Source organism: Alligator mississippiensis, chromosome 11 (genome assembly GCF_030867095.1).
Source record: "Alligator mississippiensis isolate rAllMis1 chromosome 11, rAllMis1, whole genome shotgun sequence".
In the NCBI taxonomy this organism is placed as follows: Eukaryota; Metazoa; Chordata; order Crocodylia; family Alligatoridae; genus Alligator; species Alligator mississippiensis.
The window spans coordinates 36,791,302-36,804,272 of NC_081834.1; the positions used below are offsets into that span (position 1 = coordinate 36,791,302).

Sequence of the window (12,971 nt, forward strand, 5' to 3'; positions counted from 1 at the left end):
GGATCTAGAACTTCTGAGGCACCATTTAACTGCAAAGTTTTAATTGTAATATCTATGTTAGACAAAAGGGGTCAAAGGGAATTGTTATATTCCTGATGCACTTTGTATGCAGTGCAGAAGAGGCTAAAGAGAGATCAGATGAAATATTTAGTTGTAAAATAAATGGAAAACATGTATAAAATAGCTTAAGTGCTTAAATCAATTTATGGTCAGGGATGTATGATCTTCCTGAACATAAAAGGCAGTGTGTAAGTGTCCTGGACTCCAGATCTGATTAGGGTATGCACTGATTTTTGCTGCTTATGTTACTGCTTGGTTCAGAAGTTTGGGCAGAGTAATATGTATGCTCCTAGGAGGGGCATATGGGGCGTGTGTTCCCCAGATTTGTGTGTGGTGGGTGTGGCTCAGTGGGCAGGACCCAGTGCAGCAGGGCTGGGCAGAGAAGCTTGGTGTCGGTGCTGTGAGGTCTGCATTGCCATGTTGAGGCGCCCCCTTCCCTCCTGACAACAGTGGGGGTGGTGGCGCAGAGTTGTGCCCGTCATTCCTGCTGCACTGGCAGGCGGTGCACTGCCATGGTGGTGCGGAGCTCCTAGCAGCAGCACCGAGCTTCCTGCCTGGCCCAGCTCTGCCCTGCTGCACCAGGTCTTGCTCACTGGGCCACAGAAACCTTGGGGGAGGGCAGCAGGGTGGGGAGCTTCAAGCCTGCAGCAGGAAGACTGCATCTGCACCATCCCCACAGGCTCTGCTCTGCCTGCCTCACTCATGAGGGAGGGGGAGCCAGGCTCCATGCTCTGCTTTGCCACAGCAGCCACTGCCTCCTGTGGGTGGCAGCCGGGGCTTGGGCATTGCTGCAGGGGGCTGCTCACCTGGGTCCCTAGCCCCGGTGGCTGGTGGGGATGGGGGGCTGTGGGTGGGGAGTGAGGGGCACCAGCAGGAATGAGGGGCAATGGCATTGGCAGGGCACCGGCATATCGGGGCTGTTCATCTCCAGAAAGCAGTGGTGGGGGCATAGCCATGGCTGGACCTGTGTCCTGGTTAGCAAACAGTCCTGGGAGAGCTCTGATTTTCTATGATAAACCCAAAATCATATGCCAGAATTTATAAGTATTTAGAATTTATTTTACTGTAGTCATTGGGGCGCTGGTAGACTTACCATTTTAAAACAATTTGGAAATGTATCAATAAAATGTTGTGTTCAATTCTGTGTGTGTGTGTGTGTGTGTGTGTGGCGTTTCATTTTTATCACAGAAAAATGCAGATTTTGGGGTTTTTAATTGGAGAATTTGCCTTTTTTTTTTTTTAATCAGAGAATTTGTGACTTTTAAACAGAAAGCCAGGAGTCCTCATTAGTTATGTGGTTGCAGTAAATGCTCATGCAAGATGCACGTTTATACAGATACATATGTTTTGTTTTTTTTTGTGAAGAATTTATACACACTTTTTTTTTTTAAACTTTGGCTTCATAGTTGTAGTGTGCAGGCACAAGACTTTATGAGCCAAAATGGAAATTCAACAATTGGGAAAAGTCATTGAGAGTAAAGTAGTATGCTGAACAACTGCACTAGTTTGGACTGATCTCTATAGTTATGAAAACTTTCAGTTTCAGTGAAAAACTCCCTGAAAGTGGCCTGTTCACTAATATCTTGTATAAACCTGAAGTGAAATACAGTGCTGTGTTAGTACGCTTAAATCAAATAAATTATAAACAAGATATAACTAATAAATAATATGGATTTGTTGGGGTTTTTTGGTTTTTATTTGCAAGACTGAAAATACAACATAACAAAACAACATTGCAAATTACTTGGTTAATAATGTTTTTGTATTGTAAATTGAAGGTTGACTTTTGAACATGGATATAGTTGGTGTGGATGACTAAGGGTATAAACAAGTGTTCATTTCTAGCAGTGGAAGTTTCTCCTGGGAATTGCTAGGAATTTTTCCACTGCTAGAAATATCTCAATCACAGAGGAGTCTATCAGAAGCATACAGGTGTTCATTCTTGTGAGAGAAACTGTCTCACATGGGTGATCTTCCACGTATCAACCTGTCTGAAAGAAACACCATCCAGGGCATGTTTCCTCTAGGAGAAACTGAACAAATGCTTGTGTATTTTAGTTTCTTTTGGGAGAGTGGTTATCCTTCCAATAAAAATGTAATGCCTGTACATGACTGCTAATAAAGTAGTCGCTAATAATTTTTTTGATTAACTACACATCATAGGACAAAGAGTTACCACATATGGTTGATTGGGTTGTAATAGTTTGGCTTTCTGCTGTATATCTTGTACAATTAACAAATGACATACATGTTTATAGAATCGGATGTTTTTCCCCCTCAAACTTATTTGTGTAACTCTTTGAATTCATTGGCACTTCATTGATTTCATTAAGAACTGTACACGTAATGTATAATCTAGCTGCCATTAGATCATATCTATATAACTTTGGGTAGATTTTTGCCCACAGTTTATTAGTCACTGTTGTGTACCAGAATCAGCTACTTCCAGTTTTTTGGCAGGGCAATACTCAACCCCCTGAATTTGATCCATATTTTCCTTTTAGAAAGTTTAAAAAGCCCAAAAATGTGAAGTTTATGTTTATAGATGTTTGGGGCCTGCAAATGGGATTTTTAGTTTTGTTGCTTTGTTTTGTAGGTGCTGAATATTTTTCATTGAATTGTCAATATGGAAAAAAAAACCCATAGTCCATTCATGAATATATATTTTCCTCATGCCTGCCTCCTGTAATGCATGAGGTTTGATTTCTGGCATTTTTTTTTTTTTTGGTCTGGTTTTGCCAGTTTTTTGCAAGGAATCTTCAAGTTGAAAAATCTTGTATGTTGTCTATGTTTCTTATTTTTAGTTTTGCTTGCATGTGTGTATACACGCATCTTTGCTTAAAGTTCAGTAGATGCCTTTTAAACCAACTGTTTAAGGTGCATAAAATACGTTTGTAGATTATTAGGAACATGTGCTATGACATGAAAAATGTGACACCTAGTTTTATTCTTGTTTTACTTATGTGTCTTTTATTTCTTATTGCATAAGAACTATAAGCTTCTGTTTCTTCTTAAGATTCTCAGGACCCTTTTGTACAGCAGCCTTCCATTTTTCTGTTAGCATCCAAAATGTACCTTTCCAAATCAAACATACCCTAAGCTTTCTCTTTCAACCACAAAATTAAGTTTCAGAACATCAAAAGAGGCAGTTTAGGATTCCAGAATGTATTAACTACAACAGCTGATCAGCAGGGTCCAAAGCCAAACATAAGTGTATGGTCCAAACTTTTAATTTGAGGTGTGTGTGTGTGTAGCTTTTCCAATGGGATTAAATATGATAATTGTTTTTACTCTTACAGTGATTAATAAGTGGAAATTTTTCCAAACACAAGTACAAAATTCTTTGTGGAATAGCCTCTTTAGCAATCATACACAATACCTTTTTTAAAAGAGAGAGATTTTATCCCCCAGTTGAGTTCTAGAGAACTTAAATGAACTGGACTTGCTAACAATGTGAAAAATGCTTATGATGAAATTTGCTTTGTAGTTATAAAAACAGCTAGATGACTATTATGTGCCTGGTTTTGCTATTCTTAGTAATATTAAGTACCTTAATGTGCAAGTACTTGCATCAATTTCAAATGTGCAGGATTAGCAGAATTAGGCCTAGGCTGGGCAAGTTTTTATTTTATAGCCCAGAAATCCTTTCATTTCTAGTGTCAGAAACCAAAATTACCATTCATTAGAGAAGGTGTGCTCAATCTCTGGCCCATGGGCCAGATCTGGCCTGCAGCACCATGTCATCCATCCTGCAGGGCTCCCCAAGGCCTAGAAACTTGGCAGAAGGGGAGCAGTGCTGCCACTCCTGTCCTGCCAAATCTCCAGACGCATAGGGAGCCTTGGGCCCTGCGCTTTGAATCTGGCACCTGATCGCAGTGCACAGTGCTGGGTGGGGGCAGTGCTGGGTGGGGGCAGTTGCATTGTGGGGGCCCCAAAGGGAATGGTGCTGGGCCCCTGGGGCCCAATTTTGGCATGCAGGGGAGGGTGGCATTGAGCTCACAGGATCCACAATCCCAGCAAGAAGCGACTGGTGTTAAGCTCTCAGGGCTGAATCCTGGCATGCAAAGGTGGAAGGGAGCAGAATCGGGCTCCCCAGGCCCAATTCTGATGGGAGGGGGCAGTGCTGGGCCCCCAGGATCCAATCCCTGTGGGAAGGGATGGTGCTGGGCTCCCAGGGACTGATCGCAGCATGCAGGGGGCAGAGCTGGGCCTCCAGGACCCTATCCCAGCATGCAATGTGTGCGGGGTCTGATTTTGGCTCTGTGCTAGTCATGGGTTGTGGGGCCAAAAGGTTGAGCACCACTGCAGTAGAGTGACTTGGTTAAAATTGAAACACAGAGCAAAATTTAATTGCATAAATGCCTAATTAGTTTATTGTTGTGTCTGCATCTTTGTAGGCAGTGACTGAAGTTGCCTGGGGTACTGAGTATATTATCGTCAGAGGGACAGATGGATCTGGTTGACAGGCATGTGGTATCTGTCCTAAGGGTGTGCTTTTTGTTTATAAGCTTTGAAGAAGGTTAAGTTGTCCCATTAAAAACAAATGTCTTTTTAAAAACAAAGCAAACAAATTAGCAAATAAGCACTGAACACACAACCTGGACCAGATATTTGTGGCTTGATCTGTGTGTGCTGAGTGCTTTTTTTTTTTTTTTTTTGCTTTTGTGTTTTTACTGTCACTATTGTGACTTAAATCATAATGGAGAATCATTTGAGCAAGACTGATTATTATCCTGAAAATTACATACATACTATTTATGAGAAGTTTTGGGGAAGCCTGTTTGCCAGAATTTTGCTACTTTTTTTTTTTTTTATTGCTTCATTCCAGAGTCACAGTGTGTTGTACAGTGCTTAATATGTAGAAAAAATCTGTTAAATTTGGCTTTAAGATGCACTCTAAATTACCTTTTGAGTTATAGACAGTTTATTACAAGGATGTATCACAAAGTTTTTACATGTTTGTTTTTTCCACTTTCCTTTAATAATGTTGAAGATGAAATTATAGGAAGGGGCAGTTCATTTTCATTTTTAATTCAAACTTTTGTTTTACTGAAAGAGTTTGCTTCTGATGGCTATTTCAGGCATGCTTATCAGCTTTTGTGTTTTTCTTTCTGTCCTTTATGCCTGCTCAGTAAGGTGACAAATACTGAACGTTGGTGGAAACTTACTTCCACAGTTTTTGTTTAATATTTCCAGCTGTACTTTGGAGTGCTATTTATAGCTGTGATGGTCCAAGAAACGAAAGAGGCAAGTATTTTGGGGGATGATAACTTTTATTGCACCAACTGCATGGTTGGGATAGGCTTAGGGCTTTAGCACAGGTTACGTGTATAATGCCAGAAGTCTGTGGAATGCTGTAATGTCATAAAGTTATGGGGATTTTAGACTAGACTCAAGGGAAGGCTTCGTATTGTTTCAGACATGCAAGATGGTGACTTATCACTAGAGGGCCTGGTGAGTGGGGGTATGGAGACAGTAGCCAGGTGGGAGAACGGGAGGGAGGCTTGTACCTGGGAAATGGCTTCCCCAGGGGTCTCAGTTCTGGCTGAAATGGACACAGAGGCTCTGTGCCTCTGACTTGGTCTGCAGGACCAAAAGGTTGAGCACTACTGTAGTAGACCATAAACTGAATATGAATCAACGGTGTGCTCTTCTTGGCATGCATGTACATGTGTGCACACATACAAAGCTGACGGCGTACTGAATTGTAATAACAGAAGTAACAGCTCCTGAGGCAGCTCACGGAGACCATAGAAGCTAAAGAGGCGGTAGTCATGGGGGACCTAAACTACCCAGACATCTGCTGGGAGACACAGACAGCAAAGTCCCACCGCTCACGCAGGTTTCTAACCTGTGTACAGGACCTCCACCTGACACAGGAGGTACATGGTCCCACTAGGGGGAATGCCATACTGGATCTGGTATTGGCAACGGGGGATGACATGGTAGGGGACCTACAGATCAGTAGCCATCTGGGGGACAGTGATCACCTAATAATAGAGTTCACCATAAGACGTCAAGTGGGTAAGGTTACTAGTAGGGTGAAAGTGCTAGACTTTAGGAAAGCTGATCTCAATGCACTCAGGCGATTAGTCAAGGACGCACTGCAGAGTAGGAGTTTTGAAGTGATGGGAGCCCAAGAAGGGTGGCTGTGCCTTAAGGAAACAATCCTTCGGGCATAAAGCGAGACAGTCCCTGTGCGAGGTAAAAGAGGGAAAGGGGCCAGGAGGCTTCCCTGGCTGACCGCAGAAATCCAGGGCAGCCTAAGGGCCAAAAGGGGAGCTCATAAAAAGTGGAAACAGGGAGAGATCACCAAAGACGAATATACCTCCTCTGCTCACGCTTGTAGGGAGGCAGTTAGACAGGCCAAAGCTACCATGGAGCTGAGGATGGCATCCCAAGTAAAGGACAACAAGAAATTGTTTTTTAAATATATTGGGAGTAAAAGGAAGGCCCAGGGAGGAATAGGACCCCTGCTAAATGGGCAGAAACAATTGGTGACAGACAGGGGGGACAAGGCTGAACTCCTCAACGAGTTCTTTGCCTCGGTGTTCCTAAGCGAGGGGCACGACAAGTCTCTCACTGGGGTTGTAGAGAGGCAGCAGCAAGGCACCAGACTGCCATGCGTAGACCCTGATATGGTGCAGAGTCACTTGGAAGAACTGGATGCCTTTAAGTCGGCAGGCCCAGATGAGCTCCATCCGAGGGTGCTGAAGGCACTGGCCGACATCATTGCAGAGCCACTGGCAGGAATATTTGAACACTCGTGGCGCACGGGCCAGGTCCCGGAGGCCTGGAAAAGGGCCAGTGTGGTCCCCATTTTCAAGAAGGGGAGGAAGGAGGATCCGGGCAACTATAGGCCACTCAGTCTCACCTCCATCCTTGGCAAAATCTTTGAAAAAATTATCAAGGCTCACATTTGCGAGAGCCTGGCAGGACAAATTATGCTGAGGGGAAACCAGCATGGGTTCGTGGCAGGCAGATCATGCCTGACCAATCTAGTCTCTCTTTATGACCAGGTTACGAAACGCCTGGACACAGGAGGAGGGGTGGATGTCGTATACTTAGACTTCAGGAAGGCCTTCGATACGGTATCCCACCCCATACTGGTGAACAAGCTAAGAGGCTGTGACTTGGATGACTACACAGTTTGGTGGGTGGCAAATTGGCTGGAGGGTTGCACCCAGAGAGTTGAGGTGGATGGGTCGGCTTCGACCTGGAAGGGTGTGGGCAGTGGGGTCCCGCAGGGCTCGGTCCTTGGACCGATACTCTTTAATGTCTTCATCAGCGACTTGGACAAGGGAGTGAAGTGTACTCTGTCCAAGTTTGCGGATGACACAAAGCTATGGGGAGAAGTGGACACGCCAGAGGGCAGGGAACAGCTGCAAGCAGACCTGGACAGGTTGGACAAGTGGGCAGAAAAAAACAGGATGCAGTTCAACAAGGAGAAATGCAAAGTGCTGTACCTAGGGAGGAAAAATGTCCAGCACACCTACAGCCTAGGGAATGACCTGCTGGGTGGCACAGAGGTGGAAAGGGATCTTGGAGTCCTAGTGGACTCCAAGATAAACATGAGTCGGCAGTGTGATGAAGCCATCAGAAAAGCCAATGGCACTTTATCGTGCATCAGCAGATGCATGACGAATAGGTCCAAGGAGGTGATACTGCCCCTCTATCAGGCACTGGTCAGACCGCAGTTGGAGTACTGCGTGCAATTCTCGGTGCCGCACTTCAAGAGGGATGCGGATAACCTGGAGAGGGTCCAGAGAAGGGCCACTCGTATGGTTAAGGGCCTGCAGACCAAGCCCTACGAGGAGAGACTAAAGAAACTGGATCTTTTCAGCCTCCGCAAGAGAAGGTTGAGAGGTGACCTTGTGGCTGCCTATAAGTTCATCACGGGGGCACAGAAGGGAATTGGTGAGGATTTATTCACCAAGGCGCCCCTGGAGGTTACAAGAAATAATGGCCACAAGCTAGCAGAGAGCAGATTTAGATTGGACATTAGGAAGAACTTCTTCCCAGTTCGAGTGGCCAAGGTCTGGAACGGTCTCCCAAGGGAGGTGGTGCTCTCCACTACCCTGGGGGTCTTCAAGAGGAGGTTAGATAAGCATCTAGCTGGGGTCATCTAGACCCAGCACTCTTTCCTGCCTATGCAGGGGGTCGGACTTGATGATCTATTGAGGTCCCTTCCGACCCTAACATCTATGAATCTATAAGTGTCACTTGCAGATCAAGGACAGCTATATTTTTGCTCTGTTCAGCAGTGGTGAATACTGACTTAGACTACTATGTCCAGTTTTGGGCCCCATGCTTTAAGAAGGATGTAGACAAGAGAGCAACAAACATGACTAGAGGCCTGGGAGGTAAAACTGATTAGGAAAGGCTAAAAGAATGATGTTTATTTAGCTTGGAGAAGAGAAGACTGAGGATTTGATAACAGCCTTCAAATACCTGAATGGTGATAGACTTCTCTGCATGACCATAGGGAACAGGACTAGGAGCAATGGCCTGAAACTGCACCAGGGAAATTTAGGATGAACGTTAGGAGGAACTTTCTGACTGAGGATGGTCAAGCACTGGAGCATTGGCTACCTAGAGAAGTTGTGGAATCTCCATCCTTGGAAGTGTTTAAGAACAAGGTAGATGCTTAGTTGGGATGATGTAGTCAGGGATACTTCTGTCTTGAGTGGGGTGCTGGATTAGGTGAGGTCCCTTCCAGCTCCACCTTGCTATGATCCACAACTAAGCACAGATACAAGCATTCTCTTTCTCACATCTGAGGAAGATGTATAAAGTATTTAATCAGTGATTGGCAGTGAGTGTCCCATGTTACCGTTTCAGTGTGGCTGACTGTGTGCAGTATACTTCTTATATCACTTTTTCACATTTTCTGCATATTTCTTTTTGCAGCCACAGAAGCATGGAAAGTTAGAGTTGGAAGGGACATCAGGAGGTCATCTAGTCCAAACCCCCTGCTCAAAGCAGGACCGTCTCCAATTAGATCATTCCAGCTAGGGCTTTGTCCAGCTGGGCCTTAAAAATCTCCAAAGATGGAGATTCCACCACCTCTCTGGGTAACCTGTTCCAGTGCTTTACTACCCTCCTAATGAGAGAGTTTTTCCTAATATCTAATCTCAACTTCCCTTGCTTCAACTTGAGTCCATTGTTCCTTGTTCTGTAATCTGCCACTACTGACAACAGTCTAGTTCCATCCTCTTTGGAACCACCCTTCAGGTAGGCTGCAAATCTCCCTTCACTCTTCTCTTCTGCAGACTAAATAAGCCCAGTTTTCTCAGCCTCCCCTCAGAAATTATGTACCCTAGCATCCTAACCATTGTCATTGCCCTCTGCTGGACTCTCTCCAACTTGTCTACATCCTTTCTGTAGTGGGGGTCTAAAACTGAACACAGCACTCTAGATATGGCCTCGCCAGTGCAGAGGAGAAGGGAATAATTGCTACCCTTCATCTGCTGGCAACACTCCTATTGTAGTCCAGTATGTTGTTAGCCTTCTTAGCAGCAAGGGCACACTGCTGACTCATATCCAGCTTATTGTCAACTGTAACCCCAGATCCTTTTTTGCAGAGCTATTGATTAATCAGTTGGTCCCAAGCCTGAGATTTTTCCTAAGTGCAGGACTACATTTGATTTCTTTTGGTCCAATCCTCCAATTTGTCTAGGTCACTCTGAATCCTAGGTCTACCCTCCAGCATATCTACTACACCCCCCAGCTTGTTGTCATCCACAGACTTGCTTAAGGTGCACTCCATCCCATCTTCCAGATGGTTAAAGAAGAGATTGAACAAAACTGGCCCCAGGACCAACCCTTGGGGTACTCCACTTGATACTGGCTGCCAACTAGGCCTTGAGCCATGGATTGCTACCTGTTGAGCCCACTGATTCAGCCAGCTTTTTATCCACCTTACAGTCCATTCATCCAGCCCATACTTCCTTAGCTTGCTTACAAGAATGCTGTGAGAGACGGTATCAAAAGGCTTGATAAAGTCAAGGTACATCAAGTCCACTACTCTCCCCGCATCCACAGAGCCAGTCATGTCATCATAGAAGGCAATCGAGTTGGTCAGACATGACTTGCCCTTGGTCTATGGTGACTGTTCCTGAGCACTTCTTTCTTGTCATGAAGTATTCCATACAGTTTAGCTGACATGCTTTTCATCTTTGCACTTCTATTTTGTTTCTTGCTTCATATCTGTTGGAAGAGATTTCTTTTTTTGAGTTGAACAAACTTTGATGCAGAAATGAGCCATCCATGGGAGGCTGAACTATTTTTGATCCTGAGTGGGAGTCCAAAGGATAACTTGTATAAACAATAGGTGTGTCTTGATTGCATCTCTTCCATCTCATTGCCAAGATTATAGCTTTTTCTTAATATAAATTTGCAGGGCTGTAATACAGATCTATAAAAAGTTAGTCTTTAGAGAGGCAGAATGCATCATATTTCTACGGTTTTATTTATGTTCATAAATACTCAGATTATAGTTAAGGACTCTTCTTCCGGTCTAACACTAAGGTTATTTTTATATAGTTCAGGGCAGCCAGGGATGTGGGGTTTTTTGTGTTTTGTTTTCTTAAAGGGCTGGATCTGGGGCAGATGGGGCAGCCATAGCAGGGCTGGGACAGTGGGGGTGGTCAGGGTCTTGTGGCAGAGCACCCCATGCAGCATGGGGTGGGGGGGAGCAGGGATTCCTCCCTCCCCCCCCCCCCTCCCGGCTCAGCAGTACCCGGTGAGTTGGCGCTTTTTTCCCCCAAAGAGCTGGGGCAGGTGGGGGCAGCCATTGCTGGGCTGGGAGAGCGGGTGGGGAATGGGCCTGTGTGATTCGGAGATTAGGCAGTAGCTGAATCTCCGAGTCTGATTCAGCCAGATCTATTCAGGACAGTGATCTGAATCACCGAATCTAATGGCTATCGGCTGAATCCAAAGTGAATACTAGCTGCTTTGCACAGACCTAATATCCACAGTGGCACAGCAGTGCCTTGCTATTAAGTCTTGTTTCTCATCTAATTAGAGGGCATGGAGTGCTGAACTAAACTGCTTCTAGTCCTGGAATTACCACTTGAAGAGGTAGCTCAGGGTTGTCATAACCCAATGATTTTTAGTGCCTCGGCACATTGGAATTTTCCCGCCACATGGAGCTTTCTTTGCACGGTGGATTTCTCAGCTGCAGAGAGAAATCCCCAGTGCAAAAGAGTTCCTGCCACACGTATGCAAATTAGTGTCCCACTGTTGGTCAATTCTAAATTATTCCTACGTGGCGGCTAGCAATTGGCTCGCTAGCCGTATAAAAGGTTAGAGCAGTTTCCACCCAAGTTGGAGGACTCCACAACCATCTCGTGGGGAACTCTGAGCGCGCTGTGGAGCCTAGCAAACTCCGCGCGTGTCTTGGAAGAGGACATAGGAGCCTGATCAGCTTCTAGCCACTCCCCGTCATAGTGGAAAATTTGATGTATCCCCGTGTGAAGCGCTTGTGGAGTCATACATCGACAACTCATCTCGGTTCGGTTCAGAAGAGATCTCACTTGTGTTTGTTTGTGTGCAACTGCAACTCAAGCAAGTTTCCTTCCTGCACTGTGACCATCGGCAGTGTAAGTAAAGCTTTCTTTGTAAAACCAATACGCTTCCGTGCCTAACTCTACTCCATCGTCGAAAAACCCCACCTGACAGTCCGGGCTACTGGCCATAGCCTTAGACCGCCCTCGGTCCTGACAAGGGTGTCACTACACAGTGCTGCCCTGGACCATGTAGACATCGTTGACAAAATACTTTAATTGTTGTAGGAATATTATCAATAAGGTAGAACTTAACTGAACACTTTTTCTTAAATGCTGTGTACTCAACAAGAAAATTTTCCTTTAGAAAATAATTAGCCTGGACCATTCATATGTCAGATCTTTTAATAGGAAGTCATAAAATTACCAGGGCTTCTTTAAATGTGCTTCAGTATAGTTTAAATTTCCTTTATTGACCTTTTTGAAGGGCAGAGGAACACTACAGAAGCACAAGTGTGTTCACAGATAAATTATTTGCAGAGAATTAGTAAGATGACAAATGGTCATTTCCATTGCGAAAAAGTAAGGATTCAGTAAATCCTTCGTAAAATGAAGACTTTGGTGGCAGTCAAATGAAGTGCAGTGCACCAGATCAGCATCATATTACACTGTCTATTGAATGGTACTCTGTTTTTTGGGATCAGGACAAAGTTGTTCCTGTGGTTTTTGGTATGTGTAAATCCCACAGATGTGAGGGAGTTATGGAACAAATCTATTGCTCTCTGGTGTGTTTCCTGTAGTTTGTGCTCTGAATGTTCCTATTCATCAAATCTATTACTGCATTTGAGTAAAAGTTGATTGTGACCCTCTTTATACAGCAGTTTGATTTATTTATTGAGAAATGCACAAGCACAATCTAATTTCAGTCAGTCCCACCAGTTGACTTGTCTATCTTTTTACATTTGTTACAACATTTTCTCCCTTTGTGGTTCATATTTATTTGAATCGGCATTCTTTTTTATTTTTATATTAACATTAAATCCTTCCGCTTTAAGAATCACCAGACCAGTTACAGCTACTAATAAAGAACAGTTTCCCTCCATTAAACTATAGCCAGCTCTGCAGTAGAGTTCATCAGATGTTTAACGGTTCAGACATGCAATGTATAACAAGTTGGTGTAGGAAGTGAAGAGGGATACATTTTATACAGGAACTCATAGAGAGGATTTATGTAGATTGAGTTTAGTTTCTGGAATTGAAACTTGGGTATTTTCACTGAGGGTTATCATTCCTACACTTGGGAGGAAAAGTATATATGATCTTACTGACTGAAACTGCTCATTATCTTGGACTTTACACAGATACACCTGTAACTATGTGAAATATGTGACAACTGTGCTTCAG

At 44.3% G+C, this 12,971-nt stretch overlaps 1 protein-coding gene across 4 annotated transcripts in view; it reads left to right on the forward strand.

Annotated features, from left to right (window-relative positions):
* LRRC49 (leucine rich repeat containing 49) overlaps nucleotides 1-12,971 on the forward strand; it is a 138,346-nt gene that overhangs the window by 28,454 nt on the left and 96,921 nt on the right. The window lies entirely within an intron of this gene.